The following is a 24546-nucleotide window of genomic DNA, read 5'->3' as shown; positions in this document are numbered from 1 at the left end:
TGGCTGCAATTGTCATGAAAATATCTCTTTTTATATTTGGGTTGGGCTTTTTTTAGTGAGTTTGAGTTTTAATAACCTTTTCGTGATAATTAATCATTTCGGATCCTGGTGCTAGTGACAGTGTAAGCATGTAGCTGAAAGTAGAAAATGTAGCAAAAGATTAAACAAAATTTTTAAAATAAGTGTGGGGGAGGTGAACTAGTATTTGGTTTAACTAACATTTGAAACAACATTTCTGAGCTTATTGTATGTGATTACGTGTTCAGAGTAAACTAGGTTGTAGAAGGGTGCTGAAACATGCTATTAGCATCATACTTCTAAAATGATAATCTTATTCGATGTTGCTAATGAAATTGAACTAAATATACAGAATGAGACTTTCTGATGTTCTACTTGCACTGGAAAGAAAATTTATCTTACTGTTAATACTACTAATGCATATTGATAGGTAAGAAATAGAGTAGTTAACTGCAACATATGGTGGGCATCATTAAAAAAGAGTCCTGTCTCCATGCCAAGAAGTTATTGAATACAGCTGTAAAGGATTTGTTAATTGTGGACATCCTCAAAGGAGCCAGCTGATCCTCAAGGCTTTAGTGTCTCTTCCAGCTGCATTGCATGAGGCATTTGTGCTTGATATATTGGTGGAGCTGAGTCTGCTACTGGTTGAAGCACGAACTTCTCAACCTGTGTGTGGTGAAATGTGTGTGCGTGCAAAGCTCTGAGCTTTCCTGTTTTGAAGAGCTGCTTTTCTTGCAGGGCTTGCTGTTGTTCCTAGCAAGAAGCTGCTGCAGTACCTGCTGCAAGCTCGCCGCTGGAGCCTGAGGTGAGTGCTTACTGCCAAGGGTGTTACGGGGTCCCTAGCCGTTCGTCTGCGAGCAGTGCTTTGTGGGCTGTGCCATCACCTCTTTGGAGGAGGCCGTGGCCCAAGAGCTTTCTCCAGCAGGCAGAGTTCATTGTGTGCTGCTTGATCCGCGTACTTACGCTGGTTGTGTTCAAATGTATTAGAAAACTTAACTGTCTCTAAGTAAACACTGCTAGTTAGCTGAGAAGGTGCATTGCTGAGCGTTTTCTGAGGTGGAATATTTGAGCATGCTGAGGAGTTAGATATGTTGAACTTCCATGTATGCAGTGATGTTATATACGAAAAACATAAGCTTTGGTTGATTTGTCCAGTGATAACTTCAAATGCTTTTTTCCTCACAAACACATTTAAACTACCCCCCCCCCCCCCCAGTGGCATTTTTAGGAGCATAGGAAGACTTAGATGGCAAATTTCCAGAGGTATTATAAATTAAAGTGGAAGGTACGGAGTTGTGTTTAAATCAGCAGAAAAGTTATTTGATGTCTTTACTTTTTTTAGATTTTATTTTAAATTTGGGTTCTTATTCTTTATATAATAAAGATACGCGTAATACCCAGGTTAAGATCTTTAATTTAACATGGAAATGAACTAAAAAGAAGAGCATTTTACATCTACTAGCATGTTTTAGGAAGCATTAGATCTGCATGACATGTCATTGAGGAATAGTAGGCTTGGAGTTGAAACATGCGTGCTGTTGTTGAAATGTACTGTTACTTATACTGTTAAAGAATTTGTTTTAATAAGACCGTCTAATGATATAATTCTATCAGACTCACACAAGAAAAGACATGAGAGGGGTTTTTCCATAGAGCTGAAATGCCCGTGTGTGTTGTGTGACGGCGTCACGCAGTGCCCTGCCAGGGTACGTGCAGGCACCAGGCGTGGTAGCAGAGCATTGGGCAGAGCAGGTGCCACAGGGCCGATGAAATGAAGCAGTGCGTTTGGCCAGAAACTAAGTATCTAAAAAATTGGGGGGTGTGCTGCACTCCTTTCACCAGGAGGCGGTTGAGCTATGATTGCTACTGCTTTCATAACAGAATGTTTTTATAAAAGAAATACAGTTTTATAAAAGAAATAAGTTCTACTTCTATAAACCAACTTTCATAAGCTGAGAGTTGAGATAACCATTGCTTACACTTTCTTTTACAATTTTCTGGTCTTGCCTTGCTTTCCAAGTCAACAAATTTTCATCTTGCCTTGGAACAATCCACAGACACATAGGTTAAAAATTATTAAAATCTGGAAGATTACTTCAGATGTGGAATTTTTACATTTGCTAGGTACAGGTGGAAGTGTTCTAATATTTCGTGAAGTGCCATTGCTAATTAGCAGCAGTGGTGTCATTAATTTCTTTTTGAGGGGACTTATTTATAATTTGGGTTTGGGATTTTTTGTTTGTGTTGGTTTCTATGTTTTACTGCCAACTCCTAATGCTAAACTCCTGCTTTGGAATAAGTGTCACAGTACACATCTGGCAAAATGGAGTCGGTTTGTGCTGATTCATTCTCTGCACTATTGCATCCAGTGGTGCTAAGTGGACAAAAAGGAAATATGAATAAGAATGATAAGATTCAGTTCGCGGATGCTTACATTGAACATAGCTGATTAAATCTTGTATTAAAAGCTTTAATGAGCTTTGATTTTTTTTTTTTACACTCAGTAGCACATGTCTGTCTCTTTTATGAGATCTAAATTATCCTAGTTATTAGTGGTTTTAGAAAAACGCACGTTAAATTACAGAAATAATCATATGTCTGTGGTATTAATTTTACTTATTACCAAACGTATCACAAACACAGTAATATACAACAGGACTATAGGTATTTTCTGATGTTTCTAGCCCTAGGTAGCTTGACTATTAACCTAGTTGCCTGGCTACTTAGAATGTGGAGGGATAAAAAAGGGATTTGAGTCACAAAACCATAGTTTAAAGTCATTTTATAAATAAGAAGGTTGCAGTTAACAATACACGCTTTGAAGAGACTTCTGACTGTCTTGGGGTTATATAGCTAGCTCTGCTATGATGTATAAGTAGTTCTCAAATAATTAAAACAGTAAGAACAGGTGCAATGTCTCACTCTTTTTTCCAGATAGCAGAAAATACAAACTTAGCTTGTAGGAACTTTGTATCCGAGTTCAGCAGGCATGTTGTTTGTGTTTAAGAGAATGAATTATTTAGGGAAAGCTAATTTAAAGAAATGAGTTCTGCAATTAGAAATGAGACACTTGTATTTCATTCCATCCCGGTTTTTGAAGTTTTCTTTGTTGCAGTTGTACACTTTCATGTATAAACTGCTTTGATACTTTCAGGATAAAATTCATGTCAACCATTCAAAACCATTTCAAAAAAAGAATCTCAGAGAAAAACAACTTGTCAGGCTACCAGTGCCCTGAAACTTGGATTTGAATTACAGAATATCTTTATGAACCAATTCACATTAATTAATCATTGGAAAATACCTTCATGTACCATGCATGCTTGAAGAATTTATAAGCTTCATGCACATCAGCTAGGAACATTCATAGTGATTTTGCATTTAGCACCTAATTTAACAAAACAATATGGAAATGAGCAACATCCTGAGTATCCAACTGATGGTTTGTTAACATTAAGCCAACACTAACAGCCCACGAATTTCTCGGGGTTTTCTGAGGTTCAGTATCCAGTTTACGCCTTCGAAGGACCGTAATCTTGAACCTTGAAAGATCTGCCTTTTATAACACAGTGTGTAACTTCATGTTTCGGAGTTGCTAGGGTAAGGAAAGCAGGCTCAGAATCCTGTCAATTTTGAATGGTGAAAGGGTAAGTTATTTTGAGACAAGCTTAAATAAGCACACTAATGAGATATAAGAACATCAGTAAGGCCCCTTAATTATCAAGAAATACCCTGACCTGAAATAATAACTTTTTTTTTGAAACACGAGCCTTACATAATGATTATGTAAGCAAACATTTTTATTTTCATTTCCTTCATATGCAGTAGGACATTTTTGATGTAAAGATGACACTATAGGGCTACTTGTCCTCCTTGCTGCTTTTTCTTCCTGACAGTGGTATGCTGCTTTGTGGGGAAACTCTTTAGGACCTCCAAAAAAGCTAAATAGCAATGCAGAAAACCTAATGAGGTTATTCTCCCATCTTTCTTCTTTAATGCTAACCAAAAAATTACAGGAGCCCAGTTAGTTTGACCTTTTTTCACACCCCAGGGGGATCTTTTTGGCATAGCTGGTATCAGTTTAGCCTTAAGCATCAGAAGAGAATTCTGAAAAGAATTCATAACAGCACAGATATGCCTCTCCCCTGGCACACAAGTGTCATTCCACTATTTTAGGGTATAGATATTGTTATGTAATAGGCGTTAATGCCTAGAAGGTTAGTCATTTGAAATATAGACATGCATCTAATCAGAATGCAATATGAAGTGACTAATAACTGTTCAATATTTCATAGCGGAGGGCGTATTTTGGCTGTTGTTTGTTGGTTTGGTTTTTTTAACAAGAGAAAAAAACCCTATATAAGATAGCGTACAACTATTAAATTTCCCCCTGTAGTCAGATTTGGTTAGTGAAATTCCATAATTCCTGAGGAAAAATCAGCAATTCCATGTCTTGCTGTTGCTGATATTTACTTCTTGCTCAGCGTACACGTGTAACACTTGGAAACATTTTTGGATGTTATAAGCAAACACTTTCAGGGCCAGGATATCTCAGAACAGGATGTATAGTCCATGACGAATCCCAACAAACATGCATGTAACTAGAAACGTTAAGCTTTAACCCCTGGAAGACAGCTTTGAAATCCAAATCACTTTAGGGCAAACTTCTCAACTGTCATTCATTGAGAGATGTCCCTTATTTTGGAGCTAATTTTACCTCCGGCCCACAGAGTAGAAGTTGGCTCACTGTGGCTATTGTAAATTATTTATGGGGGGAAAAAGTGAATCATGGAGCTGAGAAGTTCGAAAGTGTTATTGTTGGGAAAAGACATGAATAGTACATCACTTAGAGAAGTCTTGGCTTTATAAACTTTTCTCAGTAGGTTGCTTTCTCTCTCAAAGCATTGGCTGTTAAAAATTTGAAAAGTTCATAAATGGTAATGGATCTAAAAGCTGTTCACTCAATGAAGAATATGTTTGTATTCTGACTGTGTTCTTGTGATGTTTTTCTATGTGGGCCCATTTTGTATTAATTTCCAGTAACTGTCCTTTCAGTTTCAAAATTGAAACTTGAAAAATTGTGGCAACATGTAGTCTGCAAGTATGTTCTGAATAGAATACAGTCGGCATCAAATTCCTACTTATGTATGAACAGAAAACATTCTGTAAATGAGTTTTTCTTAATTGGTTTTCACCAAATTGATATATGGTTATGTTAACTCATCTGTCATCTATCACTAAGCAGTACTTCTGTTTTATTCAATCTTTTCTAGTATATGTGAACATGTATATACTTACTCTTTTTAAAGTTTTGAAAGGAAAATAACATACGGGGAAAAAAAATGAGGATTACATTTGCATGGCACCAATTTGAATGTTGAATTGAACTCCTTTGTGTAAGACCAATGGTCTTGTGTGAAATTTCTGCCCCTCAATTTCTGGTCCCATTTTATCTGTACCGAGAAAATAAACATCTGCATTGTTGTTTAGTAAATGCATAATTTGACAACTTAGTGCAAAGGAAAATTGTGAACTTGTTTCAAGAAAAATATTGCTTTAAATACTTTCAGCCACTGACCAGGTTCACCTGCTTAAACATAACACGTAACGCCCATGTATGTATGAACCAAATGTTGCTGTATGGTATATGACCATCCAAAGGCAGAACTTTATCCTGTAAACATTAGAACCTGCAACCCAGGTGCACTTTTCCTCAAGAAATGGTTTCCCAACATCCAACGTTGGGAATGCAATCTGTGGTAGAAGTACTGATGAAACTTATCTAGAATGTCAAGGCTCTCCGAGCTGCTTCTGGCTCCCTGGTCAGCAAAAATAAACACATTTGCACGGCTGGGTTGAGCTGGAGGATCTGAGCTCCCACAGCAGTGACCCTCTCAAAAAGGTGCAGAGGAAGTACTTTGTGCACAGCCTGCCTTTACTGGGTAAAGGTATTTGGGGGATTTTACAGGCTTTGGGCATTTGCGGGCTCCTAGGAAATACAATATACTGAAACCCCTAATATTATTTGGGGGAACAAAAATGAATACGGTGATGCCACACAGTGTATGTATTAACTGGAATTGTTTATGCAAACAAGTAGGCAATAATAACAAGCTAAAATTTGCAGTCTTTGGGACATACTGTTGAAAGGAGCTACAATCACGGATTGAAGGCAGTAATGATTCACATTTCTGTTTACCACAGTTAATTAAGTTAGATTCAGTGGTGGTACTGTTTAACTGCAGCCCAGTCAGAAGAGCTCGTATTGGTCAAGTTAATAAAAGTCATTACTTCATTCATTACTTGACTTGCAAATAATGATTTGCAGCTGTTGTAAGTCCCAGCAAAATCTGGTGCTAATATAAAGAACCAGGAAAAGGGTTCTCACTACATCAGCCACTAAAGAGTTCTCACACGCTAATGCTTGTATTTGTATTGCACAAATTATTTTATTCCTATAAAAAAATACAGTGCAAAGAATGCTTGTATAAAAATAAAAAATAATATCCTAAACAAGCCAGTTAACACTTGAGTTCAGCAACAGACATTTCTGTCTAGTTTAGTAGCATATATGGGCTTTTTTTGCTGCCAGAAGCAGCTTGGAGAGTCTTGGAATTTTAGGTAAGTTTTATCAGTATTTCTACAATATATTGTGTTCCCAACACTGGATGTTGGGAAAGCATATCTTGGAAAAGTGACTTTTAGCTGAGGAATATAGCTTACTCAGAAATGCAACATATCTGTTCAATATTATTGTTGTCTTGATAGTTGTGAAATCACTTGAAGTCATTCATCAGCTGCCCTAAATATTCCAAGAAATTAAATACCTTGTAATGACTGATGTAATTTTTTTCTCTTAAAAAAACATAGTGTACCCCTTATAGCAAACATATGAAAGGAGGTGGAATAGTTTAACAGGCTGAAATGGAAGGCAGGCTACCAAGTCAGGTTCAGAAAATAACTGTTCTGTTACTTTTTATTTCAGCTGGAAGAATCAGCTATTGGAGTTTGTCCAGATTTGCAGGGTAAAATAATTCTGGTCATCTTGAAATTTCTTCTCAACAAAAAATATTATCTTTCAGGAAACGTTACCTAGTTTTGATTATTTTCCTATTGCTTTTTACCTGGAACCTTTCTGTATTGTTTTATTAAAAAGTGAATGTGTCCTTACACCAGCCCTCAGAGCTCTGTAACAAGAGGTGAAGTGACTGGCTAGAATTAATAGCCAAAGATTAAAATCAAGGGTAGGGTGCAAAAGCAGGACTTCATTCCAGCTCTGACTGCTTTGCACATCAGTGCAAAGAGGTCTAAAAGCCCTGAATCTAATTAGGCCACAATTTTCACTGTGTGCCTGTCAGAGAAAAGCTACAAAGCTGCCTGCTATAAATAAATAAGTAGAAAGCCAACAGCAACCCCAAAACAACAAAAATCCTCTCATATCTGATAGAAATCTCTTAAAAGTTGTGGCATAGGGTGCATTGTGATATGGATGGACGTGGTAGGGGTTTTAAAGGTGGGATACAGAGATTCTAGGCAGGACTCAGAAAAGATAATTTAGGTCATACAAGCTATTTGATTATATGCAATATTTTTAAGAAAAAAAGGGCATGGCTTTTAGACATAGTACCTTCCCTGTTTGGAGAAAACAGCAGTTTCATGCTATACAAGCCACTCTTCAAACTCTTCAGCAAAGAAACGATGGTCTGTGCCAGACAACTGGCAACTCTGCTGGGGCCACCTACTGTCACCGGTTTTTATTGCCTTTATCAGAGACTCCTGTTGGAATGAAATTTTCTATGTGAAATAAAAAAAGGGAGGCGTTTTTGTGCCTGAACACCCCATGCGACTTGAGATGCCGCAGGGTATCCAAGATATCTGCATAGGGCTGTCGGATATAAAACAGGATTAGCACCTTCCGGAGAAGCGGCTGGAGACCTGACACATAAAAATGAGCCCTTTGGCAGGCTTTGTTACCTCAAACGGTTAGTAACTGAATCCTGAAGCTCTTCAAAAAAGTTGACCAATACTTAGCTCTTCTGAAAGGAACCACAAAAATGCTTGAAGTCATGCAATAGCCTTTGTACGTGGTGGTTGCTGAAAAATAGTGAACTAGAGCTTCGTTTACCTAGCTAATCTAGGACACGCAAACATATAATAAACTTAAATTTCCAATATAGATGTGTACTATCATTATACAGCACATTCTAACACTGGGAAAGAGCCATCATCCCAACAAAATGTATCTGACAGTTTCCTCTATTTAATGATAGATAATGCTGTAAATATGTTTTTCTGTATCAAAGGGAACACATCATTTGCTTTGCTTTGTAGCATTTTGAATGGCATTTAGTTTAAAGTTTTCTGTCTTTTGTAGCATTCTCAAGTGATTTAATTTGCTCATTTTGCGGTGAGAGATGCTATCATGACAGAGGAAGTTACATACTTAAATGGCAGATTTCTTCTTGTATTGATGTCTCAACAGGGATTTTGGAAGATGGTTCTAAAATATTCTGTTTCATGTAAAATATCGTCGTTTGTAATCACCATGTTGAGTTCAATAATGTAATCGGAAGCAAAGTTCATTCACAGTGTATTTTATTTACATGATGCAAATGGAGAGATTACTGAAGTTGTAAGCCTTGTTGTAGGAATGACAGAACCATGAACAAGGTGCTGAAACAGCATGGCAAGGCTCTAACCAACTCGGTATCGTCAGCCTGCTCCCGGACCCATTTTCATCCTTTCCTGATTTCCCTCCCCCCCTGCAGTCCCAGTTAATCTCATGAAAGATATTGCCTTTCCCCAGCGTCAGTCTTGGAAAGCTGTTCTTGACAATATGAGCATTTGAAAAAAAAAAAACATTTCATTGTTAAATACAGGAATGGGCAGGGGAGGTGATATTTCTTTTAGTATTATTTTTCATTAAACAGGAGTTTTTATGCTGGCTTGCTGCTGCTTTCTCCAAGGCAATATTCTAGCCAGAAAGCAGCCAAAGTGAAGGCAGATATATATGTGTATGTTGATATTCCTTTAAGTTTACTGGAACAATTCCTGCTATACATTGTAAACTAGAGAAGTAAGGCTACAACCTATGTAGGGTGTGCTCTCAGTAAGTATGAGGTATTCTTTAGCACAAAGAATAATGGAAACCAACCCTCTGTACTCTCTGGGAGGAACTTCTAACAGTAGCTGCGTACCTGAACGGCCCCTAACTATGCTTGTAAATGTGAAGGTATGCACCTCGTATCCCGTTTTTCTGCTATGGAGTATAATATCTGTGACTGATTTATGATGATTTGTGGGTTCAGAAAGAGTAATACTGTGAGCTAATCGCTTTAAATTCGTACAGCAATAAAAATGGAAGGCTGTTGAGTTTTGAGGTATGATAACTGTCCTTTTCAGTGAAGCCTAGTGTTTCTAAAGGCTCTGCTGTTCTGTAGAGTCCTGAAATGCGTGATGGTCTTTCTGTACATTTCAACAACCAACAGGAAGACAATTACCTAATGACTACCCAGTGGTATTTGTTCCTGTCTAAAAAGGAAATTTAAAATATGATAACGCTTTGTATTGCTTTAGGACATTAATACTTTTTAAAATTTTATTAAATAGTATTCTAATATTTTAAGTGTAAAAAGTAATTTTTTGAGCATAAATGTGCTTGTTTTTCTGAGATGTTAAATGTCTATACCACTCTGAAAAATATCCCATTTCTATTAAGATATGCTGAATGAGTTTCTCTGTTCCCAAGCAACGCCCTTCCCTGGTGTTTGCATTACTTTAGTCTGTTTCTAAGAGACAGTCATGCACATATTGATAGCAAGTACATGTATGACAAAATGATTTTGCTAGTGTATTCACAGAAATTCACATCTGATGTGATACGAAACAGCATTTTTCATTAGGCATGTGATGCTTTCCCTTAATGTCCTTTGCAAAGCAGGTAAACTGCTATTACGGGTACATACACTGTTATATACAGCTTATTACTTCTCCTTCCTTCCTCTCCAAAGCCTGCGTTCCAGGCATCCTTTTGTCCTTCCACTTCCGGTTTCAACCGTAATGTATGTCTAAATTATTCAGTAAGCCCTGCATATGTGGACCATTACACCCCCTTAAAGGTCTACAAAGGTTTATCTGTGCTGTGCTGGATTGAAGGAGGATTTCACCTGTGCAGCTAAGGATATTAATGAATACCACTTAATATTGCCACAGTATACCTTGCTATATTCTGCTTAAGCTGAAATGAAGACATCATGAAAGGTATCATATTGGATGATTGCATTTTTGTTGAGTATTTTTATACTAAGTAATTGCCATGAAAAGCTATAGCTCATCACTCTTCTTGTATGTATTCATAAAGCCCCAAAAGCAGCCTTCATTTTTGGATCAGCACAACATTGTAGTTTTTATGTCTACTGCATGACAAGACATACCCTGCATCAATGACACGATCCTTTAGAACACGAGCCTGCAACTCTAAGCAAGTGCATCACCTCACGAATTTCAGTCATATCTGAAACACAGAAACATGCATACTTTGAAAATGTCTGCAAATAAAAGGGACAAACTTGGAATTGTGCATTTCGGTAATGACATCTATGGATACACACAGTTTTCTGGGACTACCAGACATATGATTCTGAGATCACCATTCTGAATTTGAAAGTTCTGGGATATGAGCGTAGCAAGTTATTTGCGTTCAGAGGTTTGAAAAGGGAGAATATATTCTTTGATGTAGGATAGGAGAGTCAAGGTTTATAGTGACTGCCACAGTGTTACTTAGGAGAGCGGTGGTTTTAACATACTTGTATAGTGTTACCACTTGGCTGGTGCAGAAGAAATTCTTTCTTAGCTCTAACCAGAAAACTCCTTAATCAGAAAAGACTAAGTTTAGAAGATAAGAAAACATAAATGAGCCTAGTTGAAAGCAGACTTATCTCTTACAGCAACACTGAAGTCATCGGCTAAAGAGATCCATGAAAATAGCACTTTGTACACCCCAGCTCCCTCCAGCACCAAGAATTGTCGTGAGGAAGTGAAAGAGATTTTGCTAAGCTCTCATCTTTGTGTTCAGAGTAAATATTTTTGTTCTGTTTCTTGTGATAGGGTTGCCCGTTATATAAATTGAAGGGCAAATTCAAATAATGTTACACCTCGCTGGAAGACAAAAATAAATATGGAGCAGAAAACATAATAGTAGTGATAGAACTAACTCTGAGGAGCCTGGCGATACCGACGGGCTTTGCAGCTGATATGCAGAGCAGTGCCGTCTGAGGGCAGGGTAGCTGGGTAAGGGCGACAGTAGCCTTTAAACATTCCCTCTGAGTTCGTGCAAAGTTAGCTAAACCAAAATGACAGTAACCCATCAGTACAGTGTAAAATTAAAATCCTTTTGGGTTTAAACAGTAAAATAAAATTAAAAAGAAAAAAAGCACAAAACTTTACATTTCTTTTCTTCTTTTTTTACCTTTCCCTTTCCAGTAGCTGGCATCCCAGCTGTGCTATTAGCCCACTTCTCTGCCCACATTCAGCTAGGTGCAGATAATTTTTTTCTTAATCCTGAACCCCCAAATGTTTGCTATTACGCAGCTAAATGTGAAGTTCCATCCTGCAGCGCTGACTTCTCATGAGCGCAGATACCTTCACCCATCCTGGTGCACTTCAAGAACGGGGTGTCACCACGGCGGCCTCGGAGGGCTGCGGGCTCACCTCTCCAGCTCTAGCTGCGCAAGCTGTTCCAGATTTTTGCTACCTATGGTAACAGATTTTGAAGGACAATTTTCAAGAATGCATAATGCCTGCTTTTTCTCCTCTAGATAGTGACCTTTATTTGTAATGTATTTCTTTCATACTGTTGATAATTAATTACAAATCTGAATCCCTTGTGAGTGTCATGCTATAGAGCAAAATTTTAGCTCCTCGTGTTGACGGTATTAAGAAATATCTAGACTGGAAGTGCAGCCAAGAGATTTGAGCTCCTTTTTTTTCTGTTAATCTGCTTTCCTTTCCATGAAAATTATAGCACTGATTTTTCTTTATTTCCCAATTCCTTCTGTAAAAAAAAAAAAAAAAACAGGAACGGACTGGGGATAGATTGACCCAATGCTTTCTCAGTTTTGGTTATTCATGTTTTCCAGTGGTATTTCTCTGTTGAGCCTTTGATTACGTGTTAAGATGGAAAGAGACTGCTTTAATTTCATGCATAGGTGTGTGGTCTCACAAACGGAGCTCGTTACCCGGTGTGCCACATCCAATATGCACACAGAGCTGAGGTGCCAGTTTGTTTCATGTCTGCCAAGAGATGGGTGCTGGGTGGTAACTCCACAAAGCTAGCACACCTGGGTGTACAATCACATTGCATGTTTAAACAATAAAAAATGTTAGTTCCACATACTAGCCGTGCCCTCTTAACTATGGCTGATTAGTTCCCTTCTCACTTCAGTTTAAAGATACAGTACACTTAAAATTTACTATGCATTCTAGGGGGTAAGGGTCTTCGGTTGGGCCAGGGTCTCCAACTCAAGGGGTGTAATTTTCAGTGTTATAATGAGGATAGCTTGTTTAAGGGCGCTCTTTATCATTCTTCTGCTATTAGTTCTAAGTTGTTCAAAAACCATCTTAATTAGCTTGCATATGTCTCAAAGGTATACTTTGTTCCCAAGGACAGTAGTTCCTGATTAGATGCTTCTGCATCAACTGCTCTTGTCAACATCTCAGCCTCCCATTAACCCTTCACATACTTCTATAATGCTGGGTCCAACTGACCACAGGTTGTGGTTTTTAATTTGCGGAATCCAGACCTTGTAGCATGGGGTCCTCAGCTCCTGTGTAGACCTAATTGATCTCTGACAGTCATTCATGGCAGGCATGGTTCCTGGAGCCACCCAGCAGTGGGAAATACCAGCTGTTGTTGATTTACTGCTGCCTTACAAGTATGGGGCTTTGAGGGAGAAGAGGAGAAGGCAATGGAGATGGTTGGTTTTCTTTTAACTTGGGTACTATGTTACTTGGCTTCTTAGGAGTAGATAATGGCTGATTTTTTTTTTTTAAATTTGATTTGAAGAGTACTTTTGAAGCAAAAAAAAAAAAGGAATTAAGGAATTGAGTCAAACATGACTAAACCATTATTTACAAGTAAACACTTAGAGCTATTCAAAGACTTTTTTAGACCTAAATTGCATACGTGACAAGCAAATTAGGTATGCGACTAAGGAAGAATGAAGTAAGAAGATGGGGATAGCAGTGATATGAATAGAAGCATTTGCACATATTGCTTCAAAACAATTTATAAAAATGGGAATATCGGCAACTACTGTCTTTAACTTGACCTAACTTTTACCTGACACTTCCTTCAGACGGTTCACAGATGCTCTGCTCTCATAAACTTGGAGAGCCAAAGAGCTGCTCAGAATTGGTGTAGACTCATTTCACACCAGAAATCAGTTTCTTGCGTTGGTATGCAAGTGTGAAATATCCACAAATGTTTCAAATATACCTGTGCGACTTGGCCACACAAATGTCTGAATTTCAAAAGTAGGTACTTTTTTTGAGGTTTTCCATTTATGTAAGCTTAAGCACAAACATTAAACAAGAATATGTAATTTTGTGATTTAGTGGAAGAGGCGATATAGCACAGTTTTACAGACTTGTTAGAAGAACGCCTTACATGCTTCCTTTATACTTTGGTTTGTATGCGCTTCTAACATCAGTGGGATTTATGTCCTTGATTCCGTTTTTGAAAAAAATGGGATATAAATAAAAGACTAGCTAAGTCGTCGTCGTCTAACTTCTTCAGTGTTACACTATCTTATTTGTGTCACTTAAGGTAGTTTCAGAATACACATAAAATGTTTCCTTTGATAAGAGCTGTTTTTCTGTTAAAGGCAGAAGGGTTCTGGCTAACTCCTATTGTTGTTTTGCTGGGTTGAATGTTCACTTCTTGCAAAAGAAAATGAATTTCCAGCTACCTTTCTTCATTTAAAGTCTATTTCTGCTTACTTCTTTTTTCCCCTTGTGGAGTTCATTGATATAGTTTCTGGGTTGATTTCACAGTTGCCTTCTCCCTCACCTTGTTTTCTTTTTCTTCCTTGATTGTTTCACAGACCCACATTTATCTAGTAAAGTCTGAACGTGATACAGACTTTGATCTGCATAAAACTCAAATGCTTCATTTTTCCAACTGAATTTCTTTTGCAGCTTACATTAAGAGGATGCTTATTTATGTCATTAGCATAATAGTCAGTAAATTAGTGCAGGAACTCTTATCTATGTGAACTAAACAAAGGTGTATGCTTGGGAGCAAAACAGCGTGTATGCAAGAGAGCTTCTGCTTAAGAGCTGAGTAGACCAGAGAAGTGGGAAATGTGTGCCAGGAACTGATCCTGCTGCATAGTCTGAAATTTTCCTTGATTGTCAGCCTGTCAGGTGTGGATTTGAATGTGTAAAAGGGAGAGGAGATGAGTTGTAGTCTGTGACCTAGTCTGATGTATCGTCACTGGCCCTGTACATTTTCCTTATGGCACAGGGTAATAAATAAAAAATAAATGGAGGGAGGGATTACTCTCCTGGTCTTTAAAGATGGTTTTTCTCTCACATGTTCACAAAGTTTTCTGTTGCTTCTCTGTTCTGCATCACTTTCAAATACACAATGCCACTGTTGTCCCATTAATATTGTGGGCATTGTACTGTTTCTTATACCATGTGCTGAATAATAACAAAAAAAGAGCTTTAGGTTTCCAAAGTGAATCGGCTCTCTGTTAATAGTTTGAGAGATTTTATAATTATACCTACCATATTAACTGTGTGTGCAAAGACTGACTTCTGAACTTTTTCTTCCCAAAGTCAATGAAACTGTCTTTTTGCTATGCAAAACGAGAGATCAAACACATTAATTGAAAAGGCCCATGACATATCTGTGAAGAGAGGCCTGTCTCACAATTAATTCACTATTAATATGAATGAGAACAGCCATGTGCACTTCTCAATGTTTTTTGCAGAACTTGTAACCACGCATAGATACATACTCAGTTAGAAACAAAGACTGTGATTTACCAGGGCAGTGTAGGGATTTATGGTGGAGTTGCAGTAAGCCTGCTCGCTTAGACAGGCTGGCTCTCTCTGCCTCGAGTAAATGTGGAGTGTCACTCGAAGGGAGGCCTGTTGGGAATATCAGAAGAAGGGCAGAATATTTTTGTGAATGCTGAAATAACATTTTGAGCCTTGCTTTTCCCTTCATGTTGGCATGTGTTGGTTTGAGTAAAGGCAAGAAACCTACCCCTGCTCTCTTTCCTCCTCTCTTGTCTTACGCGATGGAGGAAACAGCAGCTTGGCATAAGGCAGCTGGGCAAACTGTAGGAGATATCTTAAGGCATTAGGCATGGTTCATTATGAATCATAACTATGCAGATCAAATTCATATTGAATTCATGGACTTCTCCTTTGACCTCATTAGGATTTAGCTTGAATCCAACATGAAAAGGATGTTTCTAGGGTGATAGCTGTATTTAACAGCACTTTCATTTAAATTTTACAAGTGATGACCCTCAACAACACTTCAAAAGTATCTGGATACCTGTTTACGTGGACTTAGACCTGTAGTCTAAGTATAGACATGGTATATACTGTGTAATGGTTGGCAGCTCAGAAGCTTTTGAAGATGTTATTGGAGTCACTTGCATTTAGAAAATATTATGACTTCTGTGAAAATTATGATTTTTCCTAACCATTTCGTGGTTTATATAGCAGGTATATGCTGCGTAGGTTGGGTTTTTTGCCGGGTGGGATTTGTTGGTATTGTGAGACAACACCTGTTGATCATGAAGCTTTGCAGGACAGCAGGGAACCACAGGATAGTGTGTCTAATGCAATTAAATTTTTGACTCTTTCTCACTTTATATAAAGTTATCATTAGATGTGTGTGATGAGAAGTTGCACTGCAGGACATGAAAATTCAGATATCTGGCAGGTGATTCACAGATAGCTGTAAGCATAAGTGATTTGAAAACAGCAGGCAAACTTCCCTTACAGCAATTTGCCAAACAAATTTGTTGAGAATAAATTCCTGTTAGAGTTGTTTAAAGATGCTGAGAATTTATCAAGGATTTTCCTGATGTTGTTTTAAATCATCATTAATAAGATCTCAGTTTTAAAAGAGCATAAAAAATTTCTCATACAATCTAGGCAAGGCACTCATTAGTAAATGAAAACGAGAAAATAAATACGCATGTAACCTTCCTCATAATTCTGCCATTCCTACCTTGGCTAGAACACAACTGAATAAATACTGATGCAAAGGATTTGAGCTGCTTTGCCAGGTGAAAAAAATCAGCTTGAAATCAGATTAAGTATTTATATGTCCTGAGACAAAGAAGTCCCTTAGTTTTGAACAAATGTTTGTCAGTGACTGATACAACCTCAACAGTCCTCCCTGGTACGTTTCTCCAGGTGATGCACACAGAGACACCAATCTCTAACTGTTTTTCTGTATTTAAATGTGGAATAAACTATGTCTGGTTTGTGATGCTAATGCAGACCTGTCTTTGAGCCAACACTTAAGTCTGGTTAAGTGCTGAAGGGTCAAAGCAACACCTTCCATGTAGCGAGATCTCCTGGTTAAGATTTGTTATAAATGGAAAAAGAAATGTCTGCCTGTCTGATGAAAATAACAGGAAAATTGCAAATACCTAGCCCAAAGCAAATTAAAATTACTAGATGAATTGCTGAAGAAATAGGATTATAATAAAAATGACAACAGAATCTTATGTTAAATGGAAGTATCAACAGATTATTAACGCTTTTTTGTAATGAAAGTACCAGCATGAATCAAAGCATTTAACTAATCCATTAACTGAATTACTTAGTTATTTCTGTCATTGATGTCAAACATATGAACAGATTACCTGTTTTGCATTTAATATATTGTGATAGATTTTTTGAAAAAAGTTGTTACTGCCTTCAAGATTGTGAATATGATGCAAGTACAGCAACGTGTATGTTTTAATGACTTACACAGCAGGAAAGGTGTCAAACCTCACAAACCTGACAAGAACAAAGCATGTCTCTACAACAATGAGAGATTTCAGTCTCCAGTTCCAGATGAGATTTTAATCTCTGGCTGAAGGAACGTAAAGTTTGAATGACAAATCAAAGAAAGGAATGTTTAAAACAAAAGAGGGAATTGTAGGTAAGCAGATCGGCTATAGAGAAAAGCCACAGTCTCATGAAACAAAACACGTGTGATTGAAGAGGGCAGATAAAGGAAGCTTACAACAGAAGAGGGGAGCAGGTCGAATACAATAGTTACAGGAGACCTTGAGGAAAGAGATCAGAAAGGACATTAAAAAATATAGTGTCAACATCATATGGGGTACTCTCAAATGAAAGAACTACAAGAGGATAAGAAGCTTTTGATGTGGAGGTACCAGCAGATGTTCTTTGTGAAAGACAATGATTACACAGTGTGCAAAGAGAGATCGAAATGGAGCCCCACAGAGTGCTGAAGAATGTCACCACTGATTTTTATGCATATAGTACTAGAAACACTCAGTGCAAGCATCATAGACTTCTTTCCATTAAAAACAGGATGACACGAGGAGCAGCTTCCTTTTTCTTCTCTCCCTGTTTCCTCTTGCCACTGTATAGGATATTAAAAGAAACAGATTTAGGTCAGCCAATACCACAAAAGCTGGAAAAGTAGCACTGAAAAATGCCTCTAGGTAACACAAAGGACTGGCAAAAGACAACCCTAAGCATACACCAGAAATTGTTAGAGATCCTATGGTAGGTCACTTTGAAAGAGATGCAGCTGTGTTGCATGAGCAACCTAAGTTTCACGGGAAGGCTGGTTCTTGTGTTTGCCGGCTTCACTGGGACGTTTTCAAAGTAATTAAGAGGAAGGTAATTTTATGTGTTGAATTGCAGGTGTAAGGTGGATTATAAAAGGCTTTTTGTTGATATCTCCTGGTACAGTAGAGAGCAGTAAATAACTGCTCTGTCTCTAGCATTTCTGACTCGGTATAGCCAGGCAAGCGCTATATGTTCCACAATATGATTACTGGCTGCAGTTGCAAGGGGAAAAAGAATCAATGACTAAGCTTAAAAAAACTCAAGCATTTCAAAGGCAACTACTATCTGGCACCCAGGTATCAGAGTACTACTTAGAATACAGTACTTCTAGTGACTTTCTCAAACCTTCTTTACCAGAGTAGTGGGCTAGAAAGTCTATGAAAATAGAACTGATGCTTTATCTTTTGATCATTCTCTTGGTGAAAAAGTTAGTTTGCGTGGCATCTTTAATTGGCATTTATGCGAGTCTACATGTGAGAAAGGAAGAGGCTTCCTTTGTATTTACAATTAATGTTAGTTAATTAGAAATGAAGCTGTATACTATAGAAGCCCCTTTGGACTCTGAGGAAACCTCTTTGAATAGGGGGAACTTAATGTGAAAATGGTAGTGAAATGGTTTTCAGTCAAGGAAAGAGCACTTCAGCTCCTCATGAGGAAGACTCTCTTCATCTTGCCTAGCAGGTGACACCTGGCTGACGTCTATGGATTGTGATTTAATTCTGCCTTCACTTGCTCTAAAACAAGCTGATCAAGAGAAGCGTTTTTCAATACTGGCTGTAGTACTGTTATGCGCAGTGCACTAAGCTGAGTGATCACGTAGCTAGTCGTGTTGGCAGAGGGCAATTCTGTTATATTTCACTATTGATCATAAGTCACTCTCGGCACTGAGTGCCTTCCGGTAATACATCCGACAGTGTGACTGGTACGTGCCACGCGTCGTTCACACCCTCTCTTCCATCTTCCCAAGGTGAGAACAGCATTTAGCTTGTCTTGAATTGTCAGAGGTATAAAGCATCTTTCCATCCAGCTAGCTCAAAATATTTTATAGATCTCATAAAGCTATTCAGCCTTTATGGGGAAGGGCAGAGGGGCAGTGAGGTCATGGGAGTTGTCTAATTCTGCAGTTAGTATCTCAGCGGCAGGTTTGAGGAGAAGACAGGTTAATTCATTTACAGCCTTCTGCTATGGCCGCTGACCAATGACATTGGTATATCTCTGTGACTTTGGCTGCCTTTGCAAAGAGATTTCCTGAAACCCACTATTGTTTTAGCGCTAACAGCAGCTACAGGAGAAATCTTTTACGGATGTGCAATTGATATGTAGCAGAGGGACACCAGAGGATGTCCTGCGCTGGTGCTTTCAATGCCACTAGTGTTATTGCAGCAGAGTGTAAAGACTTGAAAACTTCTGTGATGCATAAGGTCACTGCATGAAAGATGATGGTGATTACCATTCACCTGTCATCCAAGTGTGATCACAACAGTTACAGTAAAAACGCGTGAACTAAACACAGATTTGTGCTGAACACTTCCCTGCTACATAAGCTATGAAGTACCTTTTGCTTTTAAGACAATAGGAAACTTAAATAGAACAGAAGGAGTTATGCTAGCCAAAAGAGAGTTCTCCCTCAAAGCTGACTTAAAGGCGTGTAAGCAGAAGTACTTCTTATCTTGAAGTTTTTTCTAGATGATGTTCACAGCAAAATGAATGGGGAAAAGCTGCAGCTATATGTTGAAGACGTTACATCCTGATGAAGACAAAAATGTTACTTAAAGCTTTACTTCAGGTTAGCACAAATGTGTGTGAGAGAGAAGGTGAGAGATTTTTGGAGAGGCATGTAAAGTACATGCATAGGTTTATTTACAAAAAGCTAAGAACTAGTGGCTGAAATTTCACTCTTTGTACAACAGTATTTCTTCTGGAACTTGTTATATCATTGCTTTCTGGAGAGTCTAGAGTGACAGATTATGATAATTTTATCAAAATATAACATTTTCTTTTTGTAGGTATCCACGTGAAGATTTTTTTAGTATCTCGGTACCTCAAAGTAATCTTCATTTGGAATTTGGGGCATTACTAGATTGGTTGTACTATGCAAGCAATTGTGAAAGTCATCTAGTGACAGTCAAATTGTTTAATTTCTCATTCTGAGAGACACACATTTTAAAGTGATTTTGCTACGGGAAAATTGGGAAGGGGTAAGGTAGAAGTGATAACAGTGACTCAAGAATACTGAATATTAAAAAATTTCTTCTCTGAACACCATAACTAGCTTAACAGATATACAATTCTAGTAAAGCATTTGGACTTCTCTGACTAATTGTGCTGGCCGGAAGCATTTTAAAGAAGGTGCTAATCTCATAATTCAGCTTACAATATCTGTAGCTCTGAGCTAATAAGTGTGGAGCTCCTGTTGTCATGAAAAAGACAGTTCAGCAGAAACAACGTTGCTATAGTCGACATATTGTGTACAGCCTGCTTCAGTGGCAACAGAGCTTCCCCCTTCTAGCACTGCTCCTCCAAGTAGCTTTACTTGTAAAGTTTATTCAGAATCTTTCATTACATTGATTTATATGTTTATAAGAAAGTTCATTCTGAAGTTGCGAATCTCATGTACATGAGGGGAAGGTTGCAATTAAATATATTAAGTTATTCAATCTGTGCATAAGCTCACTAACCCCTTTATGTAGTCTAAAATGTCCGGAGGCATAGAATTCTCCATCGTGCATTTTAGGACAGGTGCATAACTCGGTATGGGACTGGCTACTTCTTGTTCATGTAGGGTTCAATTTGTCTCTGGCAAGGTAAATTTTCATGTGAGATGACTGTTTACTGCTTTCAAGCAGATTCACAGTTCTATACTGCAACAGCAGGCTTTTCTGTGCAATGTATTTCAGAGCTTTGGAGTAATCATAGCAAAAGAAAAATAGTTGTGTAAGCAAAGGAATCTCTGAGCATCAAAAAATTTGGTCAGAATTCGTTTCATGCTCACAGTGAATGATTTGCTCAGTTCCAGCGAAGCTGGGCTTATTTCTTAGACTTGTATTACCTACTTGGGAAACAATCAAGTTTCTGCCCTTCCTTCCTTGAATGTTTCAGACAGTTCAGCCAGGTCGCATGTCATAAAATGTAATCAAATTTAACATAAGTGACAGGAAACACCACACGATGCTTAAAATCTAAAGCATAATTAATTCATTTTACTATCTGATACTTGCAACCAGTTTTGATACTGCAATAATTTGGAAGTGCAGATGTGAAGCAGGGAGGGAGGTAATTATGAAATATTGGTTAGTCATGTGGGTTTACTCAGTTCTTTCCCTATATAGTCTCTTAAGTACAGGAAGTTAGTATAGCATCTGGTAATTACTGCAAGTTTCTGTTTTCTTACTAATATTATTTTGTGATGTGATAGTTATATTAATGTTGTAAGGGTAATAAAAAATGGGTAAATTGTTGGAACTTAAAACTGTAATGAAGTACTTACTTATTTGGCTTTTGCTAGATCTGTATTCTGAAACAACACCTGGTGACTTGTAAATGTGAAGCTTGCAAATAACCCTGTTAGGGAAATGTGACTGGATACAGGGGTATAGTGCAGATGTGAGTACCACAGGACAGTGGTCTTTTCATTGAAATGTGATCTAAAGTGTATGTAGCAATTAATTATGGGGAGTACTACAACCTTGCTGCTACTATGGGTATTTTGCTGTAGAAGGAAGAAGGGTAACCAGATGTGTTAATTTTTCACACGAGTTGAGCTGGATTACGCAGAAGGGCAGTGAAGAAGAGACCTAAGATTCTTCTTGTGGAAACTATCAAGGCAATTAATTAGTGAGGCTGTGTTTATCTTATCATCAAGCATGTGATGTGTCTGGCAGCCCAAGTGTGTGCTAGAGGCCTAGATGGTGATCATATTCGAGACATCCGCATGCTGACAGACTTTCCCCAATGGACATGTCTCTAGGCTTTTTATATGTGCTTCATTTACTTTAATTACCCTTTTAATGTCACCTACCCATGGCGAAGACAAGGTATATTTTTATCATATGTCAGTTCAGAAAATACATGGGATTTTCTGCATATGACAAGGTAAAGAAATGGACTAGCTCAAAGATACAAAAGGTACAGAAGTAAAATATTTGTTTAAAATCCAGAAAAATACAATCGGCAATCATCTAAAAGAATAACGAGACCCTCAAATCTTTATAGGAAGAGAAAAATAAGAGAAATTGAAGCAGTGTAACAATCACATTGTTACAGTTTTGTCTCTTTCACCATTCTCTTTTTTTCTTTCATATTTTGATGGACTTGCAGTGGTTTCCCATTTGACAGGTTTCAAACAGTAGTTCTTCAACCCCGATTTCTATTCTGGAGTTACTTCTTCCCTACTCTTCTGGTATGGTCTCATTGATCAACTTCATCATCCATTACTATTCCTTTTTTGGTAAGAATATCTTCAAAGCACTGATAAAATTTAATTTTTGAGATTAACAGTTCAGGTCAAGATGACCTAAGCTACCTATCACAACTGTACAATGGTAGTTCTGCATTTCCGAGACATTACTAATATAAAAATTGACATAAAAAATGAATGTACTTAGTGAATGAATTTAATGATCTTCCTTCACTGTAGTCACAAATACAGTAAGATTTGCCAGTGATGTGGTTCCTGAAATCTATCAGTTTTCCTACAAATATTGTTAATCCAAGACAAATGAGAAGGGCTGCTGAAAATGATAGCACCGATGAAAGTCTGAATGCTTCTTCAGAGAAAAGACTAGTAAATTTTAAGATGAAAGAGGAATATGAGGATTCCTTAAATAGATTAATTTGGTAATATGCATGGTTGGACTAGAAATTCGAAAGGGAGTTTAATCTCTGGAAGAAAAGAATTCTGCAACAGCCTTCCAAGCCAAAACTTGAACAAGAAACTCCAGTTGTTTCGGAACAGAATTTGATAATTTTGTGAGACTGTATGAGAGGGTAGGAGTGAACCTGGCCTAAGAAATATGAGTTTGTGATGCAATCATTTAACCATTCAGTGCATGTTTTGGAAAGAATCACTAGTTCCTACAGAGAGGACCCACAGAGGTCCCTTCCAACCCCTACCATTCTGTGATTCTGTATGTATCTTGAGTTGTTTAAAAGCAAATTAATGTGGCTGCCTACCAGTAAGGACATTTCCTCACCTGTCACATCATGCACAATATCTGAGCACTTAAAACAAGGAAACGAGTAATTAGCATCTCCAGAAATTGTACGCTAGGCACACAATGAAGTATTCCTATTAAATACCAATTATTACGTATTCATCATATGTAGAAAAGTTACCTGAAAGAATGATCTTTATTTTGGGTCAGGTGTAATGTAATAAATTGTGGTAAATGGTATGTTATTTAGACTGAAAAGATTAAAAAAAAAAAAAAAAATCCCCAAAACAGATACTGAAAATCTACATAATTTTCAGGTAAGCTCTTACCTCGGATTTAACTATATGTTTCTTCCCCATGAATGAAAACGTTTCATCTCCTCATATCTGTTTATACCCTTCCATTTACTCCATTGCAATAAGCACGTCTTATCCACCTGCATCAGAATAATGCCTTAGGCTCCCAGAGTGTTGCTTAAAGCAGTGAATGGTAGTATGTTAATAAGATTTTTAAAATTTACTATGTTACTTATTTCCTTTTACAAATGTGTAAGAAAATTGTATACAGGACCACTGGAAATAGAGGATGTGGTGTTGGTAAGCTTTGAAGAGTTTATTAAGATGTCACACTTGTAGTATATGTAGTAACAGAAAACAGAAGTTTTTTTGGTTTTTTAGTTCCAATTTGTGGATGTTAGTCATAGATTTTTGCCTCCTTATTTCTAACTGTATTGGGCTTGCATAAAGACAGGGCTTGTACAGAAATTTCAGCAACTAAAAGCCCAAGAGAATAGTACTTCTTGCCTACTTTGCAATAGAGAACACCATTTGTAATATGCATATCTGCTTATGCAGATACTCATACGCTCATCTAATTGAAAATTTTGATCTGCCTGTAAATTAAATGTCAGTAAAGCAGTAATCATACCAGTGAACTTAGTGAAATTTCTGTAACCCGAGTGGGGCACCATAGCAGTTTAAAGCTGTGCTAAGCTTGAAGTAACATGTGATATTCAGAAAAATTTTGAAAGAACCATCACTTGTCATTCATTAGATAAGAGATCCAAGCAACCTCACAAAAAGGATTGATGCCTATGTTTCTTACGTCAAAGACAAGTATTGACCAAGAAAACACTACAGAAAATGCCCATGTAACTTTGTTTTTGTGGGTACCTATGTGTGCATACATGGCTAAAAGGCCTCTCGGATAAAGTAGTCTTACTGTATTTTAAGTGGCTGCTAGGGAAACGCAGGGTTATCTTCCCAGTTAGTGTGGCTTTAGCGTATATGGCAGGTCATCAAAACTCTATGCACAGTATCTCGGTCTTCTGTTCTGAGGCATTTAAAGGCAGCTTATAGCCACTGACCTTGTATTTACAATAAAATAGGAAAAAAAAATAGATTCCTATTTAATTAATTGACAGTGGTTCACGGTTCTGATATTGCCTGTCACTGACTGCAGTTTCAGTCTCTTACATTAGAAGCTACTACACACTCTGTAAGGTAAGCACTCTTCCAGGCAGTTCCGT

The 24546-nt window shown here is 37.7% G+C and overlaps 1 protein-coding gene across 3 annotated transcripts in view; it reads left to right on the top strand.

Annotated features, from left to right (window-relative positions):
• Window positions 1-24546, top strand: part of TENM2 (teneurin transmembrane protein 2) — a 1253534-nt gene that overhangs the window by 120180 nt on the left and 1108808 nt on the right. For all 3 annotated transcript variants that reach the window (XM_075442184.1, XM_075442183.1, XM_075442198.1), the window contains exon 3: window positions 760-826. The gene's annotated coding sequence lies outside the window, so the exon portion shown is untranslated. The remainder of the gene's footprint in view (window positions 1-759; window positions 827-24546) is intronic.

The sequence above is a fragment of the Opisthocomus hoazin genome, chromosome 23, assembly GCF_030867145.1.
Source record: "Opisthocomus hoazin isolate bOpiHoa1 chromosome 23, bOpiHoa1.hap1, whole genome shotgun sequence".
Taxonomy (NCBI): domain Eukaryota; kingdom Metazoa; phylum Chordata; class Aves; order Opisthocomiformes; family Opisthocomidae; genus Opisthocomus; species Opisthocomus hoazin.
The sequence above is the reverse complement of the archived record's forward strand: the minus strand, read 5'-3'. Positions and strand labels throughout refer to the sequence as shown.